Here is a 22,870-nt window from a genome sequence, read left to right as displayed (position 1 = left end):
CTGTTTATTGATTCATCCAAAAAAAGTCTAAGGCTATGTGCCCACGCTACAGGATTTATCGCGGATTTGACGCGGATTTTGACGCGGATTTAGCGCGGATTTGCCGAAAATCTGCAGCACAGCTACTCCCCAGCCATTTCAATGGCATTTTGGAAATGCTGTGCCCATGCTGCGGATTTTTCCGCTGCGGATTTTGCCGCGGATTTTGATGCGGAACAAACTGCAGCATGTCAGTTGTTTGGTGCGGATTTGGTGCGGATTTTCTGTTTTGAATGGGGAAAAAAAAAAAAATAAAATCCGCATCAAAATCCGCGGCAAATCCGCGGTAAATCCGCGGTAAATCCGCGGCAAATCCGCGGGTGCGGATTTGCCTATTATTATTATTATTTGCCGCGAAAGTTGCGGATTTTCAGGCAAAAAAATCCGCAGGGACCTTTTACTGTGGACACATAGCCTAAAAGCTGTGCTGCTGTACAATGGCAGCAAGTATGCATTAGTATCTGTAGGGCATTTGGCCACTTGAAGGAAAGCTATGAGAATTTGGACTTTATTCTCAAGAAACTTAACTAGGAGCGTCAAGGATGGTCAATATGTGATGATGATATGAAAGTTCTCTGCAGCTTGGGCAGCAAGAAGGATGCACAAAGTACCCATGCTTTTTGTGTGAATATGACACCCAGGATAGGACTCATTACTGGAGCCAAAATATTTGGCCAACGAGAACATCTTTGCAACATTTACTCAGGAACTCAGTTGTGGAAAGTTTAATTGATCCCACTAAAATTCTCCTGTCCTGTGAAAACTCTACCAAAAGAAGGAGAGACTTTTACGTATCTGTGTACCAAGTTTCAGGGACTGTCCGAAGAAAAACTGAAGGAAGGCATTTTTGTGGGTCCAGATATTTGGAAACTCATAAAAGACGACATGTTCAAAACAAAAATGAAAGCTGATGAAAAAAGGCTTGGGATTATTTTAAAAAGTTAGGAACAAATTTCTAGATAACAACAAAGATCCAAAATTTAAGTCCATCTTGGAGAACATGCAGAAACGTTTCAAAGCCTTGGGTTGTCTGATGAATTTCACGTGACATTTTTTACGTTCCCATTCGGGTTAATTTCCTGAAAGCCTTGGTGCTGTTAGGGAAGATCAAGGAGATTGATTTCATCAGGATATCAAGGAGATGAAACAACAATACCAAAGTAGGTGTAATGTGAACAAGATGGGGACCTACTACTGGATGCTTCACAGAGAAGATCCACAGGCCCTCTACACCGTGTGCAGAATTATTAGGCAAGTTGTATTTTAGAGGATTTTGTTTTATTATTAATCAACAACTATGTTCTCAATCAACCCAAAAGACTCATAAATATCAAAGGTTAATATTTTTGGAAGTTGGAGTGGTTTTTTTTAGATTTGGCTATCTTAGAAGGATATCTGTTTGTGCAGGTAACTATTACTGTGCAGAATTATTCGGCAACTTAATAAAAACCAAATATATTGCTATCTCACTTGTTTATTTTCATCAGGTAAACCAATATAACTGCACAAAATTTAGAAATAAACATTTCTGACATGCAAAAACAAAACCCCAAGAAATTAGTGACCAATATAGCCACCTTTCTTTATGATGACACTGAACAGCCTACCATCCATAGATTCTGTCAGTGGCTTGACTGTTTACGATCAACATTGCGTGCAGCAGCCACCACAGCCTCCCAGACACTGTTTTGAGAGGTGTACTGTTTTCCCTCCCTGTAGATCTTACATTTTATGAGGGACCACAGGTTCTCTATGGGGTTCAAATCAGGTGAACAAGGGGGCCATGTCATTATTTTTTCATCTTTTAGACCTTTACTGTCTAGCCACGCTGTAGAGTAGTTGGATGCATGTGATGGAGCATTGTACTGCATGAAATCATGATTTTCTTGAATGATACCGACTTCTTCCTGTACCACTGCTTGATGAAGTTGTCTTCCAGAAACTGGCAGTAGGTCTAGGAGTTGAGCTTCACTCCATCCTCAACCCGAAAAGGTCCCATAAGTTCACCTATGATGATACCAGCCCATACCAGTACCCCACCTCCAACTTGCTGGCATCTGAGTCAGAGTGGAGCTTTCTGCCCTTTACTGATCCAGCCTCTGGCCCATCCATCTGGCCCATCAAAAGTCACTCTCATTTCATAAGTCCATAAAAACCTTTGAAAAATCAGTCTTAAGATATTTCTTGGCCCAGTCTTGACGTTTTATCTTCTGTTTCTTGTTCAAAGGTGGTCGTTTTTCAGCCTTCATTACCTTGGCCATGTCCCTGAGTATGGCACACTTTGTGCTTTTTGATACTCCAGTAACGTTGCAGCTCTGAAATATGGCCAAACTGGTGACAAATGGCATCTTGGCAGCTTCACGCTTGATTTTCTTTAATTCATGGGCAGTTATTTTGCGCCTTTTTTGCCAAACATGCTTCTTGCGACCCTGTTGGCTATTTGCCATAAAATGCTTTATTGCTCGGTGATCACGCTTCAAAAGTTTGGCAATTTCAAGACTGCTGCATCCCTCTGCAAGACATCTCACAATTTTGAACTTTTCAGAACTCGTCAAATCTCTCTTCTGACCCATTTTGCCAAAGGAAAGGAAGTTGCCTAATAATTAAGCACACCTTCTATAGGGTGTTGATGTCATTACGCCACACCCCTCCTCATTACAGAGATGCACATCACCTGATTTACTTAATTGGTAGTTGTCCCTCAAGCCTTTACAGCTTGGAGTAGGACAACATGTATAAAAAGTATCATGTGATCAAAATACTCTTTTGCCTAATAATTCTGCACACAGTGTATAAGAGGAAAAGTATCAAGAGAAGTTGTGAAGGGACAAGTAAAAGGTGCAATAACTAATTTCCAATAAAGTTGCAAAATTAATGTTCATTAAATTTATAAATATACAGTACATCACAAAATGAGTACACCCCTTACATTTTTGTAACTATTTTATTTTATCTTTTCATGGGACAACACTGAAGATATGACACTTTTAAACAATCTAAAGTAGTCAGTGTACATATTGAAATAACAGTGTACATTTGGTGTGCCCTTTAAATAATTCAACACACAACCATTAATGGCTAAATCGCTGGCAACAAAAGTAAGTACACCCATTAATGTGAAAATGGCCAAATGGTGTACAAAGTGTCAATATTTTGAGAGGCCAACATTATTTTCAAGCGATGCCTTAACTCTCTTGGGCATGTAGGTCACTACAGTGTCACAGGAATCCTCTTCCACTCCTCCATGACAACATAAAGGAGCTAGTAGATATTAGAGACATTGTGCTCCGCCATCTTCCATTTGAGAATGCCACACAGATGCTCAATAGGGTTTAGGTGTGTGAGACGTGTTTGGCCCGTTCAGTACCTTTACCCTCAGTTTCTTTAGCAAGGCAGTGGTCATCTTGCAGGTATGTTTGGGATCATTATCATGTTGGCATTCATGGTTCCCTCAATGAATTGTAGCTCCCTACAGCCAGCAGTAATCATGCAGCCTCAAACTATAACATTCCCACCACCATGCTTGACTGTAGGCAAGTCACACTTATCTTTGTACTCCTCACTTGGTTGCCACCACACACACTTAACACCATCAGAACCAAATAAGTTTATCTTGGTCTCATCAGACTATAGGACATGGTTCAAGTAATCCATTTCCTTAGTCTGCTTGTCTTCAGCAAACTGTGGCCTTTCTTGTGCATCATCTTTAGAACAGGCTTCCCTCTAGGACAACAGCTATGCAAACTAATTTGATGCAGTGTGTGGCATATAGTCTGAGCAAAGACAGGCTGACCCCCCCCCCCCACACACACCCCTTGAACCTCTGCACTCATACATCTATTTTGAAAAGACAACCTGTTGATATAACGCTGAGCACATGCACTCAACTTCTTTGGTCAACCATGGCGAGTCCTATTCTGAGTGGATCCTGTTTTGTTAAACCGCTGTATGGTCTTGGCCACCGTGCTGCAGCTCAGTTTCAGGGTGTTGGCAATCTTCCTATAGCCTAGGCCATCTAACAAGTATTTTTTTCCGGAACCTCAGAGAATTCTTTGCCATGAGGTGCCATGTTGAATTTCCAGTGACCAGTATGAGAGAGTGTGAGTGATAACACCAAATGTGACACACCTGCTCCCCATTCACACCTAAGACCTTGTAACACTAATGAGTCACATGACACCGGGGAGCGAAAATGGCTAATTGGGCCCAATTTGGCCATTGTCAGTTAGGGGTGTACTCACTTTTGTTGCCTACAGTTTAGACATTAATGGTTGTGGGTAGAGTTATTTAGAGGGCACCAAATTTACACTGTTACACAAGCTGTGCACTGCCTAATTTACAATGTATCAAAGTGTCATATATTCAGTGTTGTGCCAAAAAAAAAGATATAATAAAATATTTACAAAAATGTGAGGGGTGTACTCACTTTCGTGATATAATGTAATATTGTGCACATTTTTGGCTACAATAAAGATTTTACTTGTTCATCTCGCTTGTACATAATTTCACACGTATTTTGTGCAAAATCCATAATTGATGATTAACAATAGAAGTTTTGGGGGTTTTTTTAATCAGGGCATAAAAACACATAAGATCTACAGTAGTTATTGGATTTGAAACAATTTTCATAAACCCAAATGTTGCATGCCTGTGTATTTAGTAGCATGCATAACTAAACTACACTAATACACCCGGAAGTGCAACAAATGGCATCACAAAAAATCGGAACGGGAACGTGCACTGCGTGTGCACAGGACCGCATACATGCCGCCAGCATTTAGGTAGTGCTCACTGTCTGAATGGCCATGCCAAAGCTGCACCGAAGCCGGCTCATTTACATATGAAATAAAAGCTATTTTCTAAGGATCTGTACCATTAACAGGTACAGTGCTGGCATAGGAGCTACGTCCCTTACAACACTGTATAGCTTATTTAAAATTCATTTTGGCAGTGACGGGCGCCCTTTAACCCCTTCACGACCGCGGGCAGTAAAATTACGTCCTATTTTAACGTGACTTAATGACCAGGGACGTAACTTTACTGCCTAAAGTTCATTTGATTGCCGTGGCCATAGCAACGGCTTTCAAATGATGTCCCCTGCTGTTTCTTACAGCAGGGGACCTTTGCTTGACCCCGGGGGGGCTGGCATCGCCACCCCCCATAGACGATCGATGTGATTGGCTGTTCAAATCTGAACCGCCAACCACATCGTTTGCACTGATTTCGGCAAAAATAATGCCCGAATTAGTGTGATACTGTGAGATCTGGCTATGAGATGCCGTAGCAGCTACAGCAGATCATAGTTGGACCTCAAACATGTCGCCCCCAGCCCCTGCCGCACTGACTGGAGCGATCGTGCTATGACGCGCAATCGCTCCAATCAGTGTGCAGTGGGGCGGTCTGATCTGCAGGTGGCCGGCCGCCCTCCCCAGGCCTGTGCTGGTCTGGGAAGCCCTCCCCCAACATGTCTGCAGCATGGACTGGCTGGTACTTGTGGTACCGCGCCATCGCTGCTGCCGCCGCAGACGCCGATGTCACCACTTCTGCTCCTGCTCCACATGAGTATTACGCTCCCCTTGCAGCCCGTGCGCGCTCCCATTATGGCCCGTGCGCGCTCCCGTTATGGCCCCTGCCCGTGCCCCCTGCGATCTGCCCCCCCACGCCCTGATCTGCCCCCCGACATCCCGATCTGCTCCCCCTGTGATCTGCCTGCCTCCTCTGTCATCTCTATTCTGCTTCCTTCCTTCTTTGCTTCTCTGATATCCCCCTCTGCCCTCCGGCGCCACCCTCTGCTCTCCCTCTCCCCTCACCTGCCTTCACCGGGTCATCCGAGGTCTTCACTGGCCCGATCACATCTGCCTCCATCTCTGGGTCCTTCTTCCTGGGTCTTCTGCTGATCTGTCCAACATCCTGCCTGCTGCTCCTGTAAAGCTGTCCATCTTGCTTGCCTTCTGTTCCTCCTACAGTTCTTCTGGTAAGTGATCCTCCTGCTAATCCTCTGGGTACTGTGAGTATAACTTTTTTTTTTTTCCCTGTATCCTGTCCATTTTTACACCTCATCTGTCCGTGCATCGCGCTGAGCACTGATCACGGATGCAGATTATGGATCTGCATCCGTGGTCAATTTTTGGCGTGACTTTTTTTTTTTCCGTATTCCCAACGCGTTTTGTATCGCATCTGTCCGTGCGTCCCGCCGAGCGCTGATCAGGGATACACATAACGGATCTGCATCCCTGCTCAATTTTTGGCGTGACTTTTTTCCATATCCACGACGCTTTTTGTATCGCATCTGTCCGTGCGTCCCGCCGAGCGCTGATCAGGGATGCACATAACGGATCGGCATCCCTGCTCAATTTTTGGCGTGACTTTTTTCTATATCCGCGACGCTTTTTGTATCGCATCTGTCCGTGCGTCCCGCCGAGCGCTGATCAGGGATGCAAATAACGGATCTGCATCCCTGCTCAATTTTTGGCGTGACTTTTTTCTATATCCGCGACGCTTTTTGTATCGCATCTGTCCGTGCGTCCCGCCAAGCGCTGATCAGGGATGCACATAACGGATCGGCATCCCTGCTCAATTTTTGACGTGACTTTTTCTTTTTTTCCGTATCCCCAACGCTTTTTATATCTCATCTGAACGTGCGTCCTGCAGCGGCCGATCAGTGCACCGCGTCTGTACGTTTGAAAAGTCAAATGGTGTTCCTTCTCTTCTAAGCCCCACCATGCGCCCAAACAATTTATTTCCACCACATATGAGGTATCTTCGTACTCAGGAAAAATTGCACAATACGTTTTATGGTGCAGTTTTTCCTGATACCATTGTAAAAAATTAAAAGCTACCTGGTTGATGCAAAAATGTTGTTGTAATAAAAAAAAAAAAATTCACGGTTCAACGTTATCAACTTCTGTGGAGCCCCTGGGGGTGCAAGGGACTCACCAAACATCTAGATAAATTCCTTGAGGGGTCTAGTTTCCAAAATGGGGTCACTTGTGGGGGAGCTCCACTGTTTAGGCACCATAGGGGGTCTCCAAACATGACATGGCGTCCGCTAATGATTCCAACCAATTTTGCTGTCAAATGGTGCGCCTTCTCTTCTGAGCCCCGCCATGCACCCAAACAATTACTTTCCACCACATATGAGGTATCGTCGGACTCAGGCAAAAATGCACTATAAATTTCATGGTGCATTTTTTCCTGATACCCTTGTGAAAAAAAAGCTACCTAGTTGAAGCAACAGTTTAGTGATAAAAATTTTATTTTTTTCTTTTCACGGCTCAACGTTATAAACTTCTGTGAAGCCCCCAAATGTTCAAAGTGCACACCAAACATCTAGAAAAATTATTTGAGGGCTCTAGTTTCCAAAATGAGGTCACTTTTGGGGGAGCTCCATTGTTTAGGTACCTCATGGGGTCTTCAAACCCGACATGGCGTCTGCTAATGAGTGCAGCTTATTTTGCACTCAAAAATTCAAATAGCGCTCTTTGCCTTCCGAGCCCACCCGTGCACCCAAACATTTGATTTCCACCACATATGAGGTATCTGCGTACTCAGGAGAAAATGAACAATACATTTTATGGTGCATTTTTACTGATACCCTTGTGAAAAAAAAGCTACCAAGTTGAAGCAACAGTTTTGTGGTAAAAAAAAAATGTTTTCTTTTCACGGCTCAACGTTATAAACTTCTGTGAAGCCCCCAGGGGTTCAAAGTGTTCACCAAACATCTAGAAAAATTATTTGAGGGCTCTAGTTTCCAAAGTGGGGTCACTTGTGGGGTAGCTCCATTGTTTAGGCACCTCAGGGGGTCTTCAAACCCGACATGGCGTCCGCTAATGAGTGCAGCAAATTTTGCAGTCAAAAATTCAAATGGCGCTCCTTCCCTTCTGAGCTCTCCCGTGCGCCCAAACAATTGATTTTTACCACATATGGGGTATCTGCGTACTCAGGAGAGAATTCACAATAAATTGTAGGGTGCACTTTCTCTTTTCTCCCTTGTGAAAATGAAAATTTTATGGCTAAAGTAACATTTTTGTGTTAAGTAAAATTTTCATTTTTTCCTTCCACATTGCTTTGGTTGCTGTGAAGCACCTAAAGGGTTAATAAACTTCTTGGATGTGGTTTTGAGTACCTTGAGGGGTGCAGATTTTAGAATGGGGTCACTTTTGGGTATTTTCTGTCACCTAGGCCTCTCAAAGTCACCACAAATGTGATGTGGTCCCTAAAAAAATTCTTTTGTAAATTTTGTTGGAAAAATGAGAAATTGCTGATGAACTTTGACCCCTTCTAACGAAAAAAAAAATTGTTTCGAAAATTGCGCTGATGTAAAGTAGACATGTGAGAAATTTTATTTAGTAACTATTTTGTGTGACATAACTCTCAGATTTATAGGCATAAATTTGAAAATTGCGAAATTTAGAAAATTTCCTAAATTTTCACAAATAAACGCAAAAAATATCGGCCTAAATTTACCACTGACATGAAGTACAATAGGTCACGAAAAAACAATCTCGGAATCGCCAGAATCCGTTGAAGCGTTCCAGAGTTATAACCTGTCAAAGTGACACTGGTCAGAATTGCAAAAAATGGCCCGGTCATTAGGGTGTTTTAGTGGCCGGGGGTGAAGGGGTTAAAGGGAGTCTTTCATCAGGTTTTTGCTACCCCATCTTATTCCAGAGATGTGTCTCTTACTTTACTGGGTGTTACAGTTTTGCTTAGATCACGCAGTTCTCTGAAGTCTGAGCTCTGTATAGCCCCGATCACAACACCGATCGACAGCTTTCTGTGCATAGGCAGAAAGTTGCTAATTGTACCGGACCTGGTTGGACCACATGGTAGCAGCTCTATTATTTGTCCTTATAATAAAACTGTGATATTATAAAACTACACTAAGAAGACCAGTAAATGAGACATCGCTGGAATCAGCGTCTGTGTCTCTACATTTTGCTGCTCCCAGATGGGGGAGCAAAAACCTGCTGACAGATTCCTTGTAAATTCAGAGGTACTTAGCTAGTCCTGCTCTCAGATGGGAAGTAATTAGAATTGTATGTAGCTGAGGCAATCCCCTGCAAGCTAAATGTATAAATTGCAGCTGCACATTTCTCGACTAGCTTGGTACAATGTATCAGTCTGTAGCACAAACTGGCTCCCAAAGAATTGTACAGACTTGATACAATTGTATTCACTTCTCACCGAAAAGCAGCCCTCCTTATCTACTTATAACCTGCGAATGGAAGACAAGGGCATTATTATTCTTGTCTGTATCACTTTATATCTACATAATATATAACTATGTTGCTGCCACTTTATATTTATCACTAAATAATTAGTGACAACTTATTACAAAAGGTAAAGGTAAAGTTGATATTAGCAAAAATATTTTACCATACGAATGCAACATGTAAAACAGGATGAGGTTGCCATCTTGAGGACATCACTGGTATTGCAGTTTCAGTGGCTAATTCTTTTTCTTTAGGCCATGTCAGTTCTACAAAGCTTCCTGACTGATGAAAGAGGCACAATAGACGAACCCTTCTCAGCAATACCAGCTTCACTTTGAAAATTGAGTAGTAGCCAAAAATAAGCTCTGCAAACACATCACGGCCGCTGTGCTTTATTTCTTTGCTGTTCATGGTAAACTTGCAACATTTTACACATTGTTGCTACAATATGTGAACAGAACCTAAAGGTGTAAGTGACAAGTAACATATGCTCTTTAACTATTTAAATGTTATATGCACAATTGGAATGATGTCATAATAGTATTTGACTTTATACAGTGAAGGAAATAATTATTTGATCCCTTGCCGATTTTGTAAGTTTGCCCACTGACAAAGACATGAACACACTATCATTTTAAGGGTAGGATAATTTTAACAGTGAGAGAATATCCAAAATAAAATCCAGAAAATCACATTGTATAAATTGTATAAAATTATTTGCATTTTGCAGAGAGAAATAAGTATTTGATCCCTCTGGCAAACAAGACTTAATTCTTGGTGGCAAAACGCTTGTTGGCAAGCACAGCAGTCAGACATTTTTTGTAGTTGATGATGAGGTTTGCGCACATGTCAAGAGGAATTTTGGTCCACTTCTCTTTGCAAATCATCTCCAAGTCATTAAGATTTTGAGACTGTCGTTGGCATCTCGGAGCTTCAGCTCCCTCCATAAGTTGTCTATGGGATTAAGGTCTGGAGACTGGCTAGGCCACTCCATGACCTTAATGTGCTTCTTTTTAAGCCACTACTTTGTTGCCTTGGCTGCATATTTTGGGTCATTGTCATGCTGGAAGACCCAGACACGACCCATTTGTAATATCCTGACAGAAGGAAGGAGGTTGTCACTCAGGATTTTACGGTACATAGCTTCATCCATTGTCCCATTGATGCAATGAAGTAGTCTTGTGCCCTTAGCAGAGAAACACCCCCAAAACATAATGTTTCCACCTCCTTGCTTGACAGTGGAGATGGTGTTCTTTGGGTCATAGGCAGCATTTCTCTTCCTCCAAACACGGCAAGTTAAGGCCAAACAGATCAATTTTTGTCTCATCTGATCACAGCACCTTCTCCCAATCACTCTCAGAATCATCCAGGTGTTCATTGGCAAACTTCAGACGTGCCTGCACATGCGCCATGTGGGACTTTGTGGGCACTGCGGGATTTTAAGCCATTATTGTGTAATGTGTTGTGGCACTCCTGAGGCTTCAGTCGCCACAGGGTACTGCACCCCACTTAGGGTACAGTATTCATCTCGGGTAAGGAGGGGGTTAATCACCGGTGTTTCCACATTTCACCTTACATACAGCTTAGATGCCTTCTCACTGGGGACTGGACTAGGGTAGTGTTACGTCGCCGCTGGAGTCTGCTCCAGCGACTTCTGCTCCGATCGCCAGGCGACGCCGTGTTCCTGCCGTGGATGGTGCTGGTGATGGGAGAGGAGTCGATACCACCGGCACCGGTGGGCGCAGGCTCCGATCATCCACTGGGCTGGGTTATCTTGGGATCTGCAGTACCGCTGGCTGACTGTGGGTGGCATGTGTCTTCCAGCTGAAGTTGCCAGCGTTCAGCTACAGCCAATGGAAAGACACCACACCCTACTTATTCCCCCTCTTGTCACATGACCTCTTCCAGAGATAGTTCTGATTTTCCTGGCTCCTGTTACATCCTATTCTGTTTGGTTATTCCTGTGTGCTGACTTCTGCATGTTTTCTGACTACACACCTGCCTACTGTTTCTGTACCTCGCTGCCCGATCCGGATTTGACCTCTACTACGTTTGCTGACTACGTCATTGCCTGCTAATTCTGTCCCTGTTCCGCAATTCCTGGTTTGACCCTGCCTGACTACTACTCTAATCGGACTGCAGCCTTCCACAGGTAGTGATCATCAGAGCCCTGTGTAATTCCAAATCCCTGTATAGGGGTTAAAGGGTTCCAGGGTTCTGGGGGTCCTGCTTGGTGAGTGGCTTTCCTCTAGTCTCCCCATTACAGCCCAACTGAGTCTGTGGATCCAAGCAGGCGTTACAGGTAGGCTGGGGAGTGGCCATCACGATGCATGGGACTTGCCCGGTCACAAGGACAACCACCTTGTGAGCGGGCACCACTTGGGGAAGAAGTAGGAGCAACCTCTACACAAACTTCAGTCAAGTTGGGACTACAGTTCTGGCAACACGACACCAACTTCTTCATTCTTTCTTCTTAAAGCCTGTGGCTTGGAGCGAGAAGCTCAGCCCGGGCTCCTCACTTCCACAGGGGCAACCCTTAGGAAAGGACATTTCCAAATACCGGTGGCTATCTCAAAATTATGCGGGATCGGCTGAGGCCCATCACGGCAGAGACCAATACCCTAAGGCAGCACTTGAACTGTGAGTAAAAAGACCTGGAACCGCAGCAGCTAACTCAGCCTCTTATTACCAACGCTGTAACCCCGCGTTTCGGTGCCAACGGCCATGACTACAGCCTCCATTATCCTGGTGGGGAGCAGAACCATCCTTGCTGTGACACCACCAGCCCCAGAGAACATCACCGGCAGTGGCGGCTAATCCCTGGCCGCGTACCACAGGTGGCATCACGAGACAAACTATTATTCCACCATGCTTCATCCCTACCTTTTATTGTACACCTCGGGGTCACAAAACCGGGCAAGGGCCACCCGTGGCATCCTCAGACTCGATATCACCAGCCCGGCGACGAGTACGTTAACCCCTTCACCCATGGGTGCTAGAGTTACCGATGGTTTTCTTGGTGACAGTGGTCCCAGCTGCCTTGAAATCATTAACAAATTCTCCTGTGTAGTTTTAGGCTGATCTCTCACCTTCCTCATGATTCTGGAGACCACACGAGGTGAGATTTTGCATGGTGTCCCTGATCGATTGACACTCATTTTGTATTTCTTCCATTTTCTTACTATTGCACCAACAGTTGTCTCCTTCTCACCCAGCATCTTACTTATGGTTTTGTAGCCCATTCCAGCCTTGTGTAGGTCTGTGATCTTATCCCTTCGGTCTATATATAGCGCAATAAGGATATTTGCTGGTGATAGTTATTTAAACTTTATTAATTAGGCACTCCTATTATTACAACGCGTTTCAGCAGAATTGCTTTCATCAGGTAAAATGGGAGCAGGAGCACTGCTCCTATTTTACCTGATGAAAGCAATTCTGCTGAAACGCGTTGTAATAATAGGAGTGCCTAATTAATAAAGTTTAAATAACTATCACCAGCAAATATCCTTATTGCACTATATATAGACCGAAAGAATTATCCATATACCCCCTCCCTATTGGGAATCGGTAATAGCTGCAAAGGACCTGCTGACATATCAAAAAACCCAGCTGGTTAGCTGGAGGATTGAGGAACAAAAACCTGAATTCAATGGTGCCGGTGGAAATCAGTAGCCGACATTGATACCCTAAATCTGGACTCCTGAAGCCTGGACACAGGATCTGTTCGGAGGAATTCCAGTCTGATAAGCTGACACTGAAGTTGTGCGGGGGCGCACAACCAACAAAGGTGAGCAATTCTAATATTATAAACGTTAAAAAGGATTCCACGGGTGCTTCTCATAGTGCGCTTGTTTTATTATCTATTTATGTGATCTTATCCCTGGCATCCTTAGAAAGCTCTGTGGTTTTGCCCATATTCTAGAGGTTAGAGTCTGACTGGCCTTTGTGCACAGCCGACGTTTATCAACGGTCTGCGGTCAGGAGGGGATCGCGACCCCTTGCATGCTACTATCAATGGGTTTCTAGTGTACAACGTTATTTCTGCCCAGAAACATCACCAGGACCTCATTGGATCAGGTCCTGGTGATGTTAACCCTTTGCAATCATCTATGTGCTGTGATCAATAATGATCATGACACCTAGATATTTCAGAGGTACAGAGAGCTGCATGTCTTACCTCGCCTGGGTCTCCTGTGTCAAGCTTATGGAGGACCTGAGAGTTGTCATGGCAGCCACAGGTCACATGATGACCTCATGGTCTGCCATGTACGGTGGCCTGTCAGACTCAGCCAGCAGCAGGATCTGACAGGCGATCTGCAGCCTGACACTGCCAGTATAATGCATTGCTGTGCTCTGGCTGCATGGCAATGCATTATACCAGCGATCAGACTAAGAAAAGTTAAAGTCCTATATAGAGACCAGGTAAAAAAGTTAAGAAAAGTAAAAAAAAAAAAAAAAACTTGCAAAATGTAAAAAAAAAATACAAAAATTATACCCAAAAATACATTTATTTATATAAAAACAAAAATAAGCATAAAGGTACACGTATTTGGTATCACCGTGTCGACCTGATGTATAAAACTGTCATACTATTTAACCCCTTCAGTGAACAGTTTTAAAAAAATGCATAAAAAATTGATTTTGTATCATACTGCAGAAAAAAGTGGAATAAAACCCAATCAAAAAGTCGAACATGAATAAAAATGGTATTACTGAAAACGTCATCTTGTCCTGCAAAAAACAAGCTGCCACAAAGCTCCATCAGCGGAAAAATAGAAAAGATGCAGCTTTGAGAATACAGCAATGCAAAAATAATTATTTCTTCTAAAAAAATTTGTTTTTATTGTATTGTAAAAGCAGCAAAACATAAAAATGATATAAATGGTATCGGTGTAATTGTACTGACCTGAACAATGAACCTGTGTTGTTACTTTTACCAAACAATGAATGACCGAAAAAAATCGCTAAAAAACAATTCCTGAATTCCTGTTTCATGTTAAATCTACCTACCATATATGAGAATAGAAAACGATCAATGTGCCTGAAAATGATACCAATAGAAACGTCAACTCGTCCCGCAAAAAACAAGACCTCACAAGGATGGCTCTCCAAACGCAACATGGCATTCACTATCTTTTACAGACAATTGTGCGCTCTAAGGCTAGGTTCGCACACTGCGTCTTTTTGACGCTGCGTTTTTGTGCGTTTTTGGCCGCTAAAAACGCACAAAAACGCACCTGCGTCGAAAAAACGCATGCGTTTTTGCCGCGATTTGGTGCGTTTTTGGCCGCATTTTGCTGTGTTTTTGATCTCTGTGTTTTGCTGCGTTTTTCAAATGCATTGCATGGGCGGAAAACGCAGAAAAACGCAAGAAAGAACTGACATGTCCATTTTTTTTTTTAACTCAAAAACGCAGGTAAAAAAACAGATGTGTGCGGACAGCAAAAATGAAAACTCATAGACTTTGCTGGGGAAGCAAAGTCCTGCAGTTTTGAGGCCAAAAACGCACACGAAAAACGCGCAAAAATGCCGCGAAAAACGCACTGTGCGCACATAGCCTAAAATTCAAATGGCGCTTCTTACCGCCTGAGCCCTGCCGTGGGTCCTAACAGATGATTTCCACCACATATGAAATATCTGCGTACTCAGGAGAAATTGTAGAATACATTTTATGGTGCATTTTTTCCTGATACCATTGTGAAAAAAAAGCTACCTTGTTGAAGAAACAATTTTGTGGTAAATTGTTTTAGGCACCTCAGGGGGTCTCCAAACGAAACATTGCATCCGCTAATGATTCTGGCTAATTTTACTTTCAAAAATTCAAATGGCCCTCCTTCCCTTCTGAGCCCTGCTGTGATTTCCACCACATATGAGGTTTTCAGTGTACTCAGGAGAAATTGCATAACAAATGGCGCAAGTAAATTTTTAAATTTTTCCTTCCACATTGCATTGGTTCCTGTGAAGAACCTAAAGGGTTAATAAACTTCTTGGATGTGGTTTTGAGCAGTGTGAGGGGTGCAGTTTTTATAATGGTGGCACTTTTGGCTATTTTCTGTCACCTAGGCCCCTCAAAGTCACTTCAATTGTGATGTGGTCCCTAATAAAATGGTTTTGTAAAGTTTGTTGGAAAAATTAGAAATTGCTGATGAGTTTTGACCCCTTCTAACAAAAACAAATTATGTTTCAGAAATTGTGCTGGGGTAAAGTAGACATGTGGGAAATGTTATTTACTAACTATTTTATGTAACATAACTTTCTGGTTTAAGGGCATAAAAATTAAAATTTTCAAAAATGTTGCCAAATGTTTGATATTTTCACAAATAAACACAAAAGATATCATCTTAATTGTACCCTTATCCTGAAGTACAACGTGTCACGAAAAAAACATTCTCAGAATCACTGGGATCCGTTTAAACGTTTCAAAGTTATAACCTGTCAAAGTGACATTGGTCAGAAATGAAAAAATTGGCCCAGTCCTGAAGGCAAAAACAGGCTCTAGCACAAAAAGGTTAATTGAGTCTGACTGACTGAGTGTGTGGACAGGAGTCTTTTATGCAGGTGACAATTTAAGACATCTATCTAATGCAGGTAACAAGTTAATTAGGAGTGTCTAAAGGCCGCTTTACACGCTACGACATCGCTCCAGCGATCTCGTTGGGGTCACGGAATTTGTGGCGCACATCCAGCCGCTGTAGCGATGTCGTTGCGTGTGACACCTATGAGCGATTTTGAATCGTTGCCAAAGCATTCAAAATCGCTCATCGGTGACATGGGGGTCCATTCCCAATTATCGTTGCAGCTGGAGGTACAATGTTGTTCGTCGTTCCTGCGGCAGCACACATCGCTATGTGTGACACCGCAGGAACAAGGAACATCTCCTTACCTGCGGCCGCCCGGAATGCGGAAGGAAGGAGGTGGGTGGGATGTTACGTCCCGCTCATCTCCGCCCCTCCGCTTCTATTGGCTGGCCGCTTAGTGACGTTGCGGTGACACCGAACGAACCACCCCTTTAGAAAGGAGGCGGTTTGCCGGTCACAGCGACGTCGCTAGGCAGGTAAGTGTGTGATGGGTTAGCGCGATTTTGTGCGCCACGGGCAGTGATATGCCCGTGACGCACAAAAGATGGGGGCGGGTACACACGCTAGCGATCTCGCTAGCGAGATCGCAGCGTGTAAAGCGGCCTTAAGTGTCTGTAGGAGCCAGAACTCTTAATGGTTTGTAGGAGATCAAATACTTATTTCTCTCGGCAAAATGCAAATAAATTTATATAATTTATACAATGTGATGTTCTGGATTTTATTTTGGATATTCTATCTATCACTGTTAAAATTAACCTACCCTTAAAATTATAGACTGTTCATGTCTTTGTCAGTGGGCAAACTTACAATATCAGCAAGGGATCAAATACTTATTTCCTGCACTTGCTGTGTAAGTTCATGAACAAGGCCAGAAAGGGTGTGCACCTAGTTTAGCACAGCATGGAGAGAATCCATTTTTTTTTCTCTCCTTGTAGATGGGCCAGAGATAATATAACGCCTGCCTGGATCAACAGACTCAGGTGGGATGTAATGGACAGACTAGAGGGAAGCCACTCTCCAAGCAGGACCCCCAGAACCCTGAAACCCTTTAACGCCTATACAGGGATTTGGAATTACACAGGGCCCTGGAGATCACTACCTATGGAAGGCTGCAGTCAGATGAGAGTAGTCGTCAGGCAGGGTCAAACCAGGAATAGCAGAACAGGGACAGAATCGGCAGACAAGGACGTAATCAGAAAACGTAGCAGAGGTCAAATCCGGATCGGGCAGCGAGGTACAAAAACTGCAGGCAAAAGGGTAGTCAGAAAACACGCAGAAGTCAGCACACAGGAATCACAAAACATAATAGGGCAGACCAGGAGCCAGGAAATCAGAACTATCTCTGGCAGAGGTGAGCAGACAGGAGGGGAGCTTAGAAGGGTGTGGCATCTTCCCATTGGCTGTAGCTGAACGCTGGCAACTTCAGCTGGAAGACACACGCCACCCACAGTCAGCCAGTGGTACTGCAGATCCCAAGATAACCCAGCCCAGTGGATGATCGGAGCCTGCGCCCACCGGTGCCGCTGGCATCGACTCCTATCCCATCACCAGCACCATCCACGGCAGGAACATGGCGTCGCCTGGCGATCAGAGCAGAAATTGCTGGAGTGGACTCCGGTGGTGACTTAACACCTAGTTAGATGACAGTTGCAAGCCCCTTCTCTAATTCACCAGTCCGGGAGCAGGTTTCAGGCCTAGCTCCAGAAGTTCAGCCCAGATAGAGCAACCGGCAGCCCACCGCGGGGGGATAGGGTATCCGAATTCACCCACTGAAATCCCAAGGGTCAGTGTTCGCGGGCAATGGCTCTTCAGGTACACAAAAAACCGGGAGCGGATTTCTCCCGTTCCACACGGGTTAAATCAACACAAGAAAATTACAGAGTGCCGGAGGAAGGGACATCGGTACACCAGCCTGGGTGTGGGACCCGAGTACACCCGGACGCGGCAGCCGGCAACTAACACCTTGGGTTACCAACAGAATTGTGTGCAATTATTCCACAGTGAGTACACCAACACTCCCCAGTCCGGCCCGGCGCGCCACCTCCGGCCTATATCATTCCCCGTGTTTTGGACACTGAGCCCCGGAGCAGCAATCCCTACCCACGGAGGGGTTAACATCCAGCTGCTATCCCATCGCCCCCGGGTGCACCCTAACAGCAGCGGTGGTGCTACATCTCACCACACACCGTGGGTGGCGTCACGAAGTACTTGCAACAATCCCGTATATATACGTCCCCTTTTTATTTGAGTGTCCGCACGACCCCCGGGTCCGGAAATCCCTCAAGCCACTGCAGATCCAAGCAGCCCAGCTGCTACTGACGTGGGGGCGGCACACCTCCACAACTTAGAATGGTGAATTCCAATCCGGAAATTCTGGATGTATTCATAGTTCATAGTTCATAGTTTTTAAGGTTGAAGGGAGACTCTAAGTCCATCTAGTTCAACCCGTAGCCTAACATGTTGATCCAGAGGAAGGCAAAAAAAAAACAATGTGTCAATGAGCTCCAATGTGGAAAAAAATTCCTTCCTGACTCCACATACGGCAATCAGACTAGTTCCCTGGATCAACACCCTGTCATAAAATCTAATATACATACTGGTAATATTATATTTTTCAAGAAAGGCGTCCAGGCTCTGCTTAAATGTTAGCAGTGAATCACTCATTACAACATCATGCGGCAGAGAGTTCCATAGTCTCACTGCTCGTACAGTAAAGAATCCTCATCTGTGATTATGATTAAACCTTTTTTCCCTCAAGACGTAGCGGATGATCCCGTGTCCCAGTCGCAGGCCTAGGTGTAAAGAGATCTTTGGAAAGGTCTCTATACTGTCCCCTCATATGTTTATACATTGTGATTAGATCCCCCTTAAGCCTTTGTTTTTCCAAAGTAAATAACCCCAAGTTTAATAACCTGTCTTGGTATTGCAGCCCACCCATTCCTCTAATAATCTTGGTCGCTCTTCTATCTACCTGTAAGATTATGCTATTTATAACCTTCTATACTTTTGCTATCAAGAAAAGCATCCATTCCTCTCTTAAATTCATTCAGTGAGTTGGCCATCACCACCTCCTCAGGAAGAGAGTTCCAGAGCCTCACTGCTCTTACTGTGAAGAACCCTCTTCTATGCTGATGTAGGAATTTTCTTTCCTCCAATCGAAGAGAATGCCCCCTTGTTCTTGTCACAGTCCTTGGTTAAAAGCTATTATGCCAGGTTATATAATCTGCCCTCTCCACCGGCTTCATCCCTTGATCTACCCTCTTCATTTCAGCCTTTGGACCCAGAAGTAGTCTCAGAGTTGGAGGCCCCCTTTTCACCACAGGAGCTAGCCGAAGTAATCGGTGATCTCCCGGGTAATAAGAGTCCTAGCCCCGATGGCCTCACCTCTAAATTTTATAAAACATTTGGGTGAGCAGCTGTCTCCGTTGATGCTGGCGGCTTTCAATTCAGTGACAGATTCATCTCCGTTCCCGCATCAAGCTACTACTGCTTTTATTTCAGTGATTCCTAAACCGGGCAAAGACCCGAAATCATGTGCAAGCTATCGGCCAGTCTCTCTACTAAACATTGATTTGAAGGTGTATGCCAAGATGCTGGCGAAGAGACTCAATCCCATTTTATCCAAATTAATCCATCTGGACCAGGCCGGGTTTGTTCCTGAGAGGGAGGACTGTGACAACACTATCAAAACATTATACACCACTCTAAGGTCAATAAGATTCTTTTGATGGTGTTGTCGTTGGACGCGGAGAAGACCTTCGACCGGATTTCTTGGTCTTCCATCCCCCAAACACTAAGGAATATCGGCTTGGACCGTGGTTCTCATCCAAAATACTTGCCCTCTATCATTCCCCCTCAGCAAAAATTAAAGTCATTGGTGCATTGTCCGATCCCTTTACAATTAGCAATGGAACTCGCCAGGGCTGCCCTTTGTCCCCACTTCTTTATGTGTTAGTGATGGAGCATCTTCTCCATGCAATTCGTGAAGACTTGGGTATCAGGGGTGTCAGGGTGGCGGGGGGGGTACAAGTGTTCAGCCTTCGCTGATGACTTAGGGGCACTTTTCACACTACGACATCGCAGGTGCGATGTCGGTGGGGTCAAATTGAAAGTGACGCACATCCAGCGTTGCAGGCGACATCGTAGTGTGTAAAGCCTTTATGATAGATTAACGAGCGCAAAATCGTCATAATCGTATCATCGGTGTAGCGTCGGTCATTTCCATAATTTGGAAATGACCGATGTTACGATGTTGTTCCTCGTTCCAGCGGCAGCGCACATCGCTGTGTGTGAAGCCGCAGGAGCGAGGAACATCTCCTACCTGCGTCCTGCGGCTCACGCCAGCTATGCGGAAGGACGGAGGTGGGCGGGATGTTTACGTCCCGCTCATCTCCGCCCCTCCACTCCTATTGGCTGCCTGCCATGTGACGTCGCTATGATGCCGCACGACCCGCCCCCTTAATAAGGAGGCGGATCGCCGGCCAGAGCGACGTCGCAGGGCAGGTGAGTGCATGTGAAGCTGCCGTAGCGATAATGTTCTCTACGCCAGCTATCACCATGATATCGCAGCTGCGACGGGGGCGGGCACTATCGCGCTCGGCATCGCAAGCATCGGCTTGTGATGTCGTAGTGTGCAAAGTGCCCCTTACTGGTATACGTTGCGGACCCGTTGGCTTCCCTGCCATCTTTGATGTCCATTATTGGGCAGTTTGGGGATTGGTCCAACTTTAAATTGAACTTGGACAAATCTCAGGCTCTTGGTGTGTCCCTTCCTTTACAACTAATTGAGGCCCTGAAGGCTGAGGCTACTTGAGCACTCTTATCCCGTCAGACCTCACTAAATTGTTTCATTTGAATTTTCATCCCTGGCTTACCAAATTGGGGGGTGTTTGGCAACTTTGGACAGAAAAGAATTTTCATGGTTCGGTAGAATAAGTATAATAATAATATATGGTAATAATATAGTAATAAGACTTCTATACCTCCTCCAAACTATTCCATTATACATTCCCTCATCCTTTTGGATTAAAGTTCAGCGTGCTTTCGGGGGCTTGGTTTGGGCCTCTAAGAGACCTAGACTTCGGTACGACATTATCACCCGTTCCAAATTAGCCGGAGGAATTGGGCTCTCGGACTGTAAATATTACTATTTTGCCACAGCTCATGCGAGAGTCCTTGACCTAATATACTGCCACGCGTCGAAATTATGGGTTCACTTGGCCCAAGATGCATGTCCCCTTTTGGTAGCCCCGGTTCCATGGACATGGTCGTCTCTCTCCAGAGTTAATATTCCCATGTCCTTCTCAACTCGACAAATAATGAAAATTATACATACCTCGTCAGTCAGAGGAGTTTTGATAGATCCCAGGGGACCATTGCAACCACTGGTGGATACACCGAAGTTTCCGCCTGGCACTTCCACACGTACATTCTTATATAATTCTAGGAAGAAACCACTCCGCATGTACCATGTGGCGCCTAAAGGGGCCCTCCTCCCCCTGTGGGTCATTTTGGGTGAACGTCCAGTCCTGGCCCGCTATGCATTTGAATATATACAATTCCAGCATTTCTTCTCCAAACTCTAAACTGGCTCATTATATATCAGTCCTTTATGGTTTATTATTTTAAAGAGAGACGGAAGACGCCCCTCCCCTTTTGCAGAGCCTGGGAACTTGAACTAAATACCACTTTCACAGAGGAACAATGGGTTAAGTGTTTCTTTCCGTCCCATAAGTCTGTAATGGTGACAAAAGGTCAGGAGACAAGTTATAAGATTGTCTCTCGGTGGTATCGGGTCCCCGTAATTTTGCATAGGTGGTTCCCGGGGGTGTCGAGTCTTTGCTGGCGTTGCGGGTTGGAGGAGGGCACCGTGTCGCATATATGGTGGACTTGCTTCGGGCGTTTTGGCAGGGAGTACTCAGGGTGATAAATGAAATCACGGATGTGTCAGTCCTGACATCTCCTGAGGCGGTGCTTCTATTTATGTTCTCCCTGTCCAAAGTCATCTATAAAAGGTCTCTATTGCGGCACTTACTACAAGCAGCAAAGACAGTAATTCCTCGCCATTGGAGATCCACTGACCCCCCCCCCTCTTTAGAGGAGTGGTTTGAGGAGATTTCTATAACACCATATGTAGATTTTGGTGGCCCAGTCCCATCAGGAACAAGCCAGTGTCGCTTCCAAATGGTTCCACTGGGAGGCTTTCTTTTCCTCCTCACTATATCGGACAGTTTTGAGATAGAGTTTTGTCTGAGTAGTGGTTGCGCCCGGGGTTCTCTTGTGGCTCATTATTTGGGTTGGTGGATTCGCGTGTTCAGAACTTAAAGAATATATTGGACCTGTCCAGGTGGATATTTTCTTTTGCGTCCAAAGTTATGTGGTCTTACTCTCCCCTCTTTAGTCTCTTTCTCTTTAATTTTATAAGCTTATATTCAGATTGTATAAATTCTTGTTGTTGAATGAAAATCAATAAAATCTTAAAATTGAAAAAAAATAAATTAAAACTTGAAAAAAAACATTAAATGCATGGTCAAAAAAAATTTGGTGGTTAAAAATCTCCATTTCAGCAAATAGACATTACTCATTTCTGGCATATAATAATATAATAAATATAGCAGTAATGCAATTTAAAATGAAAACATTCTTTAAACAAGGCAGCAAATCTGTGCACCCATAGGGGCAGTTGCATGTTAGTAATGTTTGATTTTTCCAATCACAGCGGATCTGTATTCTTCAATCCTCACTTTGTAGGAGATGCGGACAGTATATCCACATCCGATGGATTTTCATTGGGAAAAAAACTGCATTAGCATTGCGGCAGATTCTGGCGTATGATATGAAATCTTGTATGTTAATTATCTTGAGGAATCTACAGACTCTTTTTCACAATCATTCAAAACAAGATTGTCCATAATATTAAAAAATCACAATAAAATCTCACCAATTCTGAAATACAGCAGATCCTTACCCACAACATCCGGACAGAAAATATGAAGCATATGCCACCATGTGGGCATACCCCAAACTTTTTCTTATGGG

At 44.3% G+C, this 22,870-nt stretch overlaps 1 protein-coding gene across 1 annotated transcript in view; it reads left to right on the top strand.

Moving 5' to 3' along the window:
* FGR (FGR proto-oncogene, Src family tyrosine kinase) overlaps positions 1-22,870 on the top strand; it is an 895,442-nt gene that overhangs the window by 753,001 nt on the left and 119,571 nt on the right. The gene's annotated exons all lie outside the window — the stretch shown is intronic.

The sequence above is a fragment of the Anomaloglossus baeobatrachus genome, chromosome 2 (genome assembly GCF_048569485.1).
Source record: "Anomaloglossus baeobatrachus isolate aAnoBae1 chromosome 2, aAnoBae1.hap1, whole genome shotgun sequence".
In the NCBI taxonomy this organism is placed as follows: Eukaryota; Metazoa; Chordata; class Amphibia; order Anura; family Aromobatidae; genus Anomaloglossus; species Anomaloglossus baeobatrachus.
The sequence above is the reverse complement of the archived record's forward strand: the minus strand, read 5'-3'. Positions and strand labels throughout refer to the sequence as shown.